We start from the raw sequence: 12,093 nt of genomic DNA, 5'->3' as shown, positions 1-12,093 counted from the left end.
GACCAGAGATGTTGGCACGGATATGGAGAAAAGGGAACACTTCTACACTGCTGGTGGGAATGCAAATTAATACATTCCTTTTGGAAAGATGTTCGGAGAACACTTAGAGATCTAAAAATAGATTTGCCATTCAATCCTATAATTCCTCTACTAGACATATACCAAGAAGACCAAAAATCACATCATAACAAAGATATTTGTACCAGAATGTTTATTGTAGCCCAATTCATAATTGCTAAGTCATGGGAAAAGCCCAAGTGCCCATGGATCCACGAATGGATTAATAAATTGTGGTGTATGTACACCGTGGAATATTATGCATCCTTAAAGAAAGATGGTGACTTTATCTCTTTCATGTTTACATGGATGGAGCTGGAACATATTCCTCTTAATAAAGTATCTGAAGAATGGAAGAAAAAGTACCCAATGTACTCAGCCCTACTGTGAAACTAATTTATGGCTTTCACATGAAAGCTATAACCCAGTTATGACCTAAGAATAGGGGGAAGGGGAAAAGGGACAGGAGGGATGGGGGAGGTGGGCGGAGGGAGGGTGAGTGGTGGAATTACACCTGCGGTGCATTGTACGAGGGCATATGTGAAACTTAGTAAATGTAGAATGTAAATGTCTTAACACAATAACTAAGAAAATACCAGGAAGGCTGTGTTAACCAGTGTGATGATAATGTGTCAAACAGTCTATAAAACCAGTGTATGGTGCTTCATGATTGCATTAATATATACAGTTATGATTTAATTAAAAAAAAATCTGGTCCAGAACATTGGATATTTAAAGATTTATTATAGTTGTTGCAATTAAAAATTATAGCAGCATTAAAAATAAATAAATGGGACATGATCAAGCTAAAAGTCTCCTAAGCAGTGAAAGGTACAACAACTAAAGCAAACAGACATCCTTCAGAATGGGAGAAGATAATTACATGCTAGTAATTTGACAAAGGGCTGATAATTAGAATCTACAGAGAACTCAAACTAATCAACAAGAAAAGATTGGGCAAAAGATTTAAACAGAGCCTTCTCAAACGAAGAAAGATGAATGGCCAACAAACACATGAAAAAATGCTCATCATCCCTAAGTATAAGAGAAATGGAAATCAAAACCACCCAGTAAGAATAGCCCATAGCACAAAAATCTCAAAACTGAAGATGCTGGTGTGGATGTGGAGAGAAGGGAACACTTGTACGCTGCTGATAAGATTGGGAACTGATATAGGTTCATGATATAGGTTTTCATACTTCATGAAAAGAAGTATGGAGAATCCTCAAAAAGCTAAATATAAACTTCCATTTGATCCTGCAATCCCATTACTAGGTATTCACTCAGAAGAAAAGTTAATGATTTTACCATAAGGACATTTTCGCTAGAATGTTTATTGCAGCTCAATTCACAATCTCCAGGATGTGGAATCAACCCAAGGACCCATTGTAGGGAAAGATTTAGAAATAAACATATCCTACATCAAGCACACAAAGTGAGCTCAATGTGAGTTTAAAATGACTTGCTTTTATTCCAGAGGCTTAAGGGACCTGGGCCTCCTGGGACACACACGGAGTTGGCTTCCCTGGAGTTAAAATTCCACAAGCCATTCTCTGAGGCTGTGTACCCCGTGAAGCCTGAAATCAAAGAGCATGCCATCCTTCCTCAGAGATACGGGCCAGAGGGTTGACGTATGTTAACAACATATTGTCAGAGGTCTATAGGTGCTCTGCTCTGAGGAAACGACAGAGTCATTACTTCATACTGAGTAAATTGAGTGAATGCTTGAAGATATTCTTCCACTAACTCTGTTCCCCTGTGGCTACTTTCTTCTTTATGACTTTGTTTACACACCTACCCAGAGATTAGTCAGTGTCTAGAAGAAGATGTTTACTACAAAAGTGATTGTATTGATGTGGTAACAGGATATTTCCTTTTTAGTTGATTTCAGATAGGTAAATTGAGGTAATGGTGAAACTAATAGTCAAGTGTGTATGTGACTAGAAAGGTATAAAATCAAACCCCTAAATAAAGATCTTTGCTACATGCCATCTCATCTCGTGTAGTCTGTTTCTCGACTTAATAATTACAGGAATGAGTTTACACCCATGGCAAAGCTGCTGTTCGTTCACATCCCTGGTCACTTAACACCCAGCAACACATGAATGAATTGATAGACTACGGTATAAGCATACCGTGGAATACTATTCAGCCATAAAAAGATGGGAACATTACATCTTTTATATTTACCTGAACGAAGGTGAAGCACGTTCTTCTAAGCAAAATATCACAAGAGTGGAAAAGCAAGTATTCAATGTAGTCAATATACTGTGAAACCAATAGATAAACAACTGCAGGCCTGCACCAGAGAAGAACACAAGTGAATTCAAGTCAAGGGGAAAGGGAGGAGGTAAGAGGAGAAGGGAGGATGGGGAGGATTAGTAAAGTCTTACCTAAGGTCCACAAGGTAAAGGCATACCCCCTGGAGAAGGGCTCAACTACAACTTGAACTTTACCTAAGACACATAAACAATGTAATCTAGTCATTTGTACTGACATATTAATATGAAATGAAAAACAATCAATCAAATATATCAATGAAATGACAGTGATGTCAATTTACTTCATTTACTTGACTATCAAAGGGTATATAATAATATTATTATATTATTTTTGAGCTTCTTCAATGAAAGTTATTTTATAAATCTTATAATTAAATGTATTCATATGTTAAGTTTAAAATATTTAATTAACAACAATGCAAATATTCACCATTTTCCTCAAATATGGACAATTTTCTCATATTCATTCATTTCCTTGGAATTTAAACTGTCTAATGTTAAGCTCTATTCTTCATCAAAATCAGATGCTTTCTTACACTAATAAGATACCTCTGCTTTTGACGTTATCTTTTTATGATGTTGCCTACTACTTTTGATGCAGTAGACAAAAAGTAAGTTCAAAAAATTCTTTTGTCTTTATATATCTCTTTTAAAACTTGGAAGTCCTCTTAGATTAATATAACCTATTTACTAAGGTGATGCAGGTTCTTACTTTATACCTTCTTTATTATTTTGCTAAATATATAATGTGGTAGAATCCAAGGCAAGACCCCAACAGGTAACAAGTTAACTTTATACAAATTTTAGTACTGTTTTCAAGTTGATGTTACTTAACTTTTTTGTGATCAATAATACATAAAACAGATATCTTAAAAATTAATCCATAATTAAAAATTGATTCTGTGTATGATTTCCAAATGTGAGATTTTAATAATTTCCACAGAAAACAAATTCAAAGTAATAGCAATTAGCAGCTATTAAATACTCAAAACATTCTGTTTTGGATAATGCTTTGAATATATTAGTATGGGTCAAAAGATGAAGTTGAAGTAAAGGCAAAATTAATTTAAAGCATCAATCTAAGACCAAAGAAAAACTAATGGATGTGAAATTCATATTTTAGTGTGTTTTTTGCAGTGCATAAAATACTCATGTCAAAATTAAAAGTAGTTTAATTCTTTACAAAACAATGAACTAACAGGCTGCACATTATATTGATTTGACTCTAGAAACTATGAAAGAGTGATAGGGATCTGAAGAATTATAACTGAAACAAAAATGTGCAGATATGTAAGAACGATAGTAGCATTGCCTTTGTTAAAGTAGTGTTTACTTGGAAAGTGAAGATTTTGTAGGTTTCAGAGTTGCTCTATTCATTTACTAAGATATTCATCTTTAAATGATATAAACATTTTGTTCTAAACCTTGCTGTTGTTCTCTTTTCTTTTACTAAATAGCATTTTTCTCTGATTCAATACTTACATAGTATCTTGGTATTTTTTCTGTTATTTGTGGGAAGTCAACAAACATTCACAAAGTGAACACATTGGTGTAAACAACAGTCTGATCAAAGAATGGAATGTATTCACAACCAAGTTCTCACAATTCTCTTTTTCAGTCCCTCATCATGTTGTCCTCCAAAGGTAATCTCCGTTTTCCAACTTCATATAAGCACACAAAATAAATTGTTTTATATGTAACTTTTTGTGCTTCACTTATACCCACAATGTTGTTGTGTGTATTGACAGTGGTCACTTGTTCATTCTCCTTGCTGTTTCAGGCATACATTGTAAATGATCATCAATTTATTTCCTTCATGTAACTATGATTTGCCTGTATGACCATTGGACTTGCAGTAAATATTTTTGTACATTTCTTTGGGTTAACCCATGTGTATAATATTGTTGAGTATATCCGTAAGAAAGGCACCGCTGAGCCATGCAGAGTGCATATGTACTCAACCGAAATAGATATTGATAAACAGTTTTCTAAACAACTAGCAGTGCCCATTTCCCCAAGCATGGAAATTTACTCCATATCAAAACAAAATTGTTACTTTGACGTTTTATTTTTATTTTAGCCATTTCGTGTGGATTAGCAATGGCATTACCTTGCAGCTTTAATTTCCATGTACCTGATTATTAATGGGTTTGAGACATCAGTCATATGGATATTCTTTTATTATCATTGCTATTCAAATATTTTGTCTAAGTTTTTATTATGTTTCTAACTTCTTTTAACATTGTTTACATATTCTCATCATGTGTACTTTGCCAAATATATGTACTATAAATATATTTTCCCACTTAGTGGCTTTTTTTTTTCTGTCTTTCAGTGGTGTCTTTTGGTAAACATAAAGTGTTAATTCTAATACAATCTAACTTATTAAAGCCCTCATGCATTACCAATTTTGTGTTGTATATAAGAAATCTCTCGGGCAGCGCCTGCGGCTCAGTGAGTAGGGCGCCGGCCCCATATGCCGAGGGTGGTGGGTTCAAACCCAGCCCCGGCCAAACTGCAACAACAACAACAACAAAAAAATAGCCCGGCGTTGTGGCGGGCGCCTGTAGTTCCAGCTGCTCGGGAGGCTGAGGCAAGAGAATCGCGTAAGCCCAAGAGTTAGAGGTTGCTGTGAGCCGTGTGACGCCACGGCACTCTACGCGAGGGCGGTACAGTGAGACTCTGTCTCTACAAAAAAAGAAAGAAAGAAAGAAAGAAATCTCTCTCTGGTATAATACCACAAAAATGTTCTGCTTCTTTTTAATAATTTCATTGTTATGAACATTGCCCCTACTTGGGGCAGACATATTTTGTTAAGTTTAGAACTGAAATTTTTTCACAATTGCAAGGGAGTCTATAATTTTCTGGTATCCATTGTTTCTGTTGACAAGTCAGATCTCAGACTTACTTCTTTTCTCCAGAAGGAAATGTGTCACTTTTCCTGGCTGATTTTACATTTCTGAGTTTGTCAGCAATTTGATTATGATAGGTCTACATTTAGCTCTCATCATATTTCTTATGTAATTGTTTTTAGAGTTTCTGAATTAGTGGTTCATCTTTCAGAGGTTTGGATCATTCTTGGTTATCATCTATGTGAATATATTTTTCTGCATATTCTTTTTTTCTTATACTGTTTACCAATTCATTCATTCTTTTTTGCACGCTCTTTCTGTCACACACACACACTTTCTTGGCTTTTCTTTCTCTTGTTTTTTGTTTCAGTTAAATATGAAACTAGCTTACCTTTTCTTTCATTTTTCCTATTTTCTCCTGGAGCTAAACAGCTATAAAACCCATTTAGAAATTTTGTATTTCAGTTCTGTGCTTCATGTAGAATTTATATTTAGCTTATTATTTTTTAAAGTGTCTCTCTTTTTTTTGTTTTATATTGCGTTTATTCAGTGTCTGCCACTGATGGCAGCATGGCTTGTTCTTTTCAGACTCTTAGCCCCTAGAACCTACAGTTTGCCTGTTATTCACTATGGGTGGCATGTGCTGGTGCTGTGATTAGATTGTCACTCTTGCCATCACGAGACCTGCTGCCCTTAGAACTGCAGAATGTTCCTGACTGCTTCAACATAGTGGCTGTCCGGGGGCGGCTTCCTTTGACTCCCAGGCTGCAGGAACTTCTTAATTGTAGGGAATGTTGCTGATACGTGTTTTAAATGCCGTTAGCAAAGGGAAGTCAGAAAGAACAGAAGCACATCCAATTCTTCCACCATTAAAATAGCTTCCAGCAATTGCACATCTGCCCAACTGAATTTGTTGCCAAGGAGAAAATCTTCTCCTTGGTCTTTCAAAATCTTTTCAAAGACGGGCAAGTAGCGGGTTTTAGCTTTCTTCACCACTAAAGCCAAGGCCTCCTCTTTTTCTTTACGGGTTTGAAGGGAGCCACTGCTATCATCATCATCAGATCCAGGGTAACATCGGTGTGCATGTCGATCCTGACTCTCTCCTTCAGGTCCTTCCCCGCAGAGGTCATACTTAGCAGCGAGGTAGCTGAGGATGGCTCTAGTCTGCGTTAGCGGCATTCCATCAATTTCAACCAAAGGCACGTGGCCGAAAAGCAGGCGTCCATCTTTCTGCAACTTTTCATATTGTTCTCTTGTTTCAAAAAATTCTTCTTCAAACTCCACTCCAGCTGCAGCCAGAGGATAGACTCCATCCTGCCCCTGCCATGAAGTAATAGAGGTTGGGTTTGGCTGACATGACTCCTGCCTTGGGGTTTTCTTATCTCTTCTAGGCTGTGTCTCACGAATCTAAAGTGTCTCTTCTAGTTCAGAAATAGAATGAGATTTTCCTATGAAACCCATTCCTCATTTTCTGAGTTATTATAAGGTCATCAAGCAAGAAGAAAACGATATATACTAAATGCTTTGTAGTACCTCTGAAAGAACTGCAGAGAAGTCTAGCAGCCATCAGCCCCCTAAAAAAGAAGGCTGAGTTTATGGAGGCAGTAGCCGCAATACAAAGAGGAAAATTGTCAGAAAAGGTCTGTTTTGAACAAATTTTATTGTTTAAACATCTGGCTCTGAAACAGCTCTGATAGAGCAATATAGTCTCCTAGTAAAGCTGTAAAACTGAAAAGCAATTACACCCCAGCCATAATGCCAAATAGTCCTGTTAGTGCTTCTATCCTGTTTTTAAGGACTCCGTGTTTTCCTATGTCAGGCACAGTTCAGAGAATTAAGAGCATAAAAGAAGAAAAAGTCTTCTTTGCTTCCTTGAACTTAAACCTATGGAGGCAGAGAACATGAAATTTAATCAGGCCAATCTGGTTGGTGAGACTTTCAGAAAAATGTCCTATGATGAAAATGTGTCAAACTATTTATAAAACCAATGTATGGTGCCCCATGATCGCATTAATGTACACAGCTATGATTTAATATTAATAAAAAAGAAAAAAGAAAGGTGAGAGAACATTCTACTGACACCACTACAACATTACCTTCTGCTTGAACATGAAAAAAAAAAAAAAAGAAAAATGTCCTAAAATATTTCATACAATCTCAACTGGCGCTTGCAACTAACTAATGAATATTTTTAAATTATATTTTAAAATACTATAAATAGCTCTACTATAGACTAAATTGTGTGCCTCTCCCAAATTTTATATGTTGAAGTTCTGAGCCCTGATATGACTGTATTCAGAGGTAGAGATTTTTGGAGGTAACTAAGGTTAAAGGAGGTCATCAGTTTGGGTCCTAATCCACTGGGACTGGTGGCCTTTTAAAAGAGAAAGATTTACCTCTCATCTCTTCTCCCTCTCCCTTTCTCATCTCTATCTCTCTGCTCCTCCTCCTCCTTCATGTGAGGACACAGCTAGAGGTGACCATCTGCAAGCCAGGAAGAGAGAGACAGCTCCTGAAACAGAATCAGCCGTGACCTTGGCCTCTGACTTCCAGCATCCAGAACTGTAAGAACATGAATTTTCACTGTTTAAACCATACACCGTATGGTACTTGGTTATGGCAGCTCAGGCTGACTAATCTGAACTCTGCTGAGTTCCTGGCACTGTCCTAGGTAGATTATGGCCATTACCTCACTTAACCCTGTGCTCATGGTAAAAAATATTTTGCTTCCATTGTTAACCATGAAGAAATTGATGGTCTAATAAATCACATGTCTTGAATTACTCACAGGTCTGTTTGGCTCACACAAACCATCAAATGAAAAATGCAGCCTAGAAACAAAAGACAGTGAGAGGAAAAGATGCTGCACTGCCCTAAACCTCCTGGGCAGGGAGGCTGGTGGGACCAGGGTGGGCCCCAGATTCAATGAAGTATTTCCCCTCATTATCTAGATGTTGTGCATGGTATGACCTCCATTCCTGACAAATTATTGTTGTGATATAAATATAAAAAGCCTGTGTGTATAGCTATTCAGTCCCTGAAATATAAAACATTATCAGAAAACTCCAGATTGCACTATTTGTAAATGAACTGTAAACTTAAATGTGGACAAAGACAGTATTTCATTTTTTATATGCAGGGTTCATTATCTCCATTCTGTTCCCATGAAACTTCATGGCTCTAAGTAATGGTTTGTTCTCCTTTTTTCCCAGTATTATCAGGATAATAAAGAAAGGCATTGAGTTTATTTTTACTTAATACCTATGAGAGACATCAGAATAGATAAGGAACATGCTAGCTTTGTGTACTATTTGAAGAATGTCCTACCTACCTTTAAAAATCTGTTATAGATTTACAGACTATCTCATGTCAACATGCTGTGTTAATATTCTAACTCCTGCACTTACTATGTAGGCCTTAGAAAATTACTTACATTCTCTAAGCCTCTGTTCTCTCTTCTGTAAAAGATGAACAATAACTGAATTTACTTCTAAAGGTTTATGTAAGTTTTAAATGATAGATAAAAATGGCTTCACATGGTGTTTGGTAAACATTTACCACTGAAAAATGTTTGTTTTCCTCTGTCTTTTTTAAATCACAGTGCCCATAGTGCTGGTGGGTTTGATAAATATATTGAGCTTGCTTCTTTCTCAGTATAATAAGACCACAGGTAATGCAATTAGATATGTGACAGTCATCAAACTAATCAGGACATCTCCTTTCATATATTAAAAAGAGCTACCAGATCTATTTACCCTAAGATTCCTGGTTAGATTTTTAAGAGGTCATATTATGTAAAATACATAGTTAACAGATGCAAATGTGATTTATTTGCTAGTGAGCTGTTAGAAGAATTTATTCAAATGTAAAAATATGAACTTACTTTTTAATGCAATGATTGAACAGGTTCAAAACTTGAACTATTCGATGACAGGGAACATGTCCCTGATCAATTTTGCTCCTTTTGCTCAAGATGCACTTGAGGACATCACTTTTCCAGAGGACCACCATGTTCCTTCCTGAGATTGTGGATACAAATAAATATACATTATCATAGCTGCTTTTTTCTATAACCGTATATACTGATATGGAACATTAGTGCAAGATACTGGAGTCAAATGAGAAATAGTTGGCAGAAAAAACAAACCCATGTGACAGTTTAAAATGTGTACATTTTTAAAAGCAACAAAATTGCCAGAGATAAGGAGAATTTAGTAAGTATAGAGGTAAAAAATCTTCTGACATCTCATGGATGCTCATTTAATTGTTCCTGTATCCAGAGAAATGTTTCTGTGAGTACTCTTCCATTATTCAACAGAAAAAAGTGCTTTGTGAATGCTATCAAAATCAATTATAGTTTGTCCACTTCGGGGGGCCAATGAGGCAGAGAATTAACCTCCAACTAATTTCCAAAGTCATTTACCAGCTGATGACTTAGTACATTTACTGCCACAGGCACCCGGCGCTTTGGAGCATTTGCAAAATTCATGTTATTGGGTGCAGGAAATGCATCATCTGGGTCGTGAAAGATCCATGAGCCACATTTGTTTATTTTAGACTCATAAAATCCCCTTGAGGTCCAAAAAAACACAAATTTATATTATCATCAAATAAATCTTTAAAGGCTACAACAGATCCTGTGCTCTCTAATGCAAAATAAAAATCTTTTAGTCACTTAACTAAATTATTCTAAAGGCCACAATAAAACTAGAGGATTAATATGAGTTCTTACAAAGAGTATGTTGAATTCCTTTTATAACAAGTGAGAACCACCTCCAGGCATTATGACATTTACACATGTAAAATCTATTAAAGTAATCTATTTCTCAAGGCCAAAAATTATCATAATGAGTTAATAGATTCTGTGGTCTAATTACCTCATAGGTTTTAAGTGATTGGAAGAGATGATATAAATGTATTAACTCTCCAGGGGCATATATTTTGATTGCTTAAAGATTTAGTCAAAAAATCTAATCATTTTCCATATTTACAGTGATAACTGTTGTTATCAATTGTGATTAACACAATACTCTAAAATGTGGAAAATTCTGTATCTTCTGTATAAGTGTATAAAGTTGTAACTCATAGTGGGTAACAAATATTGCTTTAAATAAAAGCATTAACAATAGAAAACAGGTTAGGAGGAAAAGTTTTCCGAAGATATCAGGCTTACAGGATAAGAAAAGGCAAAAGAGTGCTCAGTGTCAACAAGTCTAAGGAAAGCTTCCACATGCTTCGTGCCAGAAAGATAAATTGATCTTCATCCGCCTATAGGAAGGGCAACTTCCTGTGATGTGGTGTGAAAGAAAATTGATACTGGGTCAGGGCAAAAAGAATAAATAAAACATTTGTTGGTCTATGTTCAGAATACTGTGTTCACTGCTAAGTGATCGAGTGAGACTTGATCTGAATTTTCAAAAGACTGAAGACAATAATGTGAAGTCTTATTTTTCTGCTACACAGTTTAACCAGGTGCAGCATTTCCTAATTCAGTCTTGGTAATATTTATCTCAATACCAAAGCCTTTGGCTTATAATAATCATGTCACACATACAGAGAGTGCTCAGGGCAGTCACAACAGCTGATAAATATATTCAAAGGGCTGGGTAATCAAATCGGAATATTTTCTATAAAAGAAACAGGCAGTTTGAGGTTCAGATATCCCTAAATATTTTCTACTCCAAAGCATGAAGTGCTCACTATTCAGATCCTAAGAAGTTAATACTATGGGCTTCTAGGAAGCAGGCTTTGCAATCCAGGAGAGAGATTATTTCACTGCATGAGCTCTGGGCCAGAGCAAGGACCAGTGGAACAGAGGCCCAGAAGCAAAGGCAGGAGCACTGAGGGGGCAATGAAGGAGTGAGGTCATTCAAAAATGGGACACAGGGGCAAACAGATAAACAATTTTTATTGTGTGTTTTTATAGTACTTTATGATTGATTTTAATAACTTTTGGACTAACGTGATAATTTTAAACATAATGCATACCAACAAACCAAAACAGCAATAACTACAATACTATTATCCACAAACAAGGATTCATTATACTCTAGACATTCTGCCAAGCATTAATTTGGGGCATCTTGAATAAACAAGCACTTTTGAAGATTTTCAATCTGTGTCTTTCTCAAACCAGGGTGGCTAGTAGCTTGCTGGAAGAATCTATGTATAAATTAGAATACAAAAATCCTTTACTTTTTCATATAAACAGGAGTTCATGAAATAAATATTACCTTTAATAGGATTCTTAGAGCTCTGCCTCTTTCAAATACCTCATTAATACAGGCCATTAGTCCAGCGAGATGGTTACTTTTATAAAATAGTTGAGAAATCTTGTCAAGAGAAGAAAACACAAGACAACTCCTTTAACAGATCTTAACAGGGAATTTACAATGCAGTATTTCAAAGATGTATGTTCTTATACCTAAAAATTGTGCCCTCATACAATGATAGCACCTCATAAATTACATACACACACAACCACACGTATAATAATTTAATTATAAAATTCTAGGTAGATCAGGGACTGTGTAATCCCTTTGTTTAATGGTACTATCATCAGTGAGTTAAATCCTGCAAGTGAAGCAGATGGCATAAAAAAAATACTTATACTAACACACAGCACAAGAAAAAGATTAATTGATCTGCCTCATCATGAATTATATATATTTTCCTCAGTGTAGCAACACTAGTGCGATGATATTCATTGTAATCATAACCATTCTAGGACTGCTAAAGATAAACCATGAAACTATTCATATATTAAAAAATCCGAATGTTATTTGACCCCATACAGGAATGTGTTACGGTCATAGTATTGAAAATGGCATCCAAATATGCTTTAAAAATTGACGTGTCACCTAACCTAACGGTGTTCTAACTATGGTGTTCTGTGATCAGTA

At 35.8% G+C, this 12,093-nt stretch overlaps 1 pseudogene; it reads right to left on the bottom strand.

The window, feature by feature from the left end:
• Positions 1-5,884: 5,884 nt before the first annotated feature.
• Positions 5,885-6,548, bottom strand: LOC128598188 (glutathione S-transferase A4-like; annotated as a pseudogene).
• Positions 6,549-12,093: the final 5,545 nt, after the last annotated feature.

The sequence above is a fragment of the Nycticebus coucang genome, chromosome 11, assembly GCF_027406575.1.
Source record: "Nycticebus coucang isolate mNycCou1 chromosome 11, mNycCou1.pri, whole genome shotgun sequence".
NCBI classification, from domain to species: domain Eukaryota; kingdom Metazoa; phylum Chordata; class Mammalia; order Primates; family Lorisidae; genus Nycticebus; species Nycticebus coucang.
This window is presented reverse-complemented; position numbering and strand designations above follow the sequence as displayed.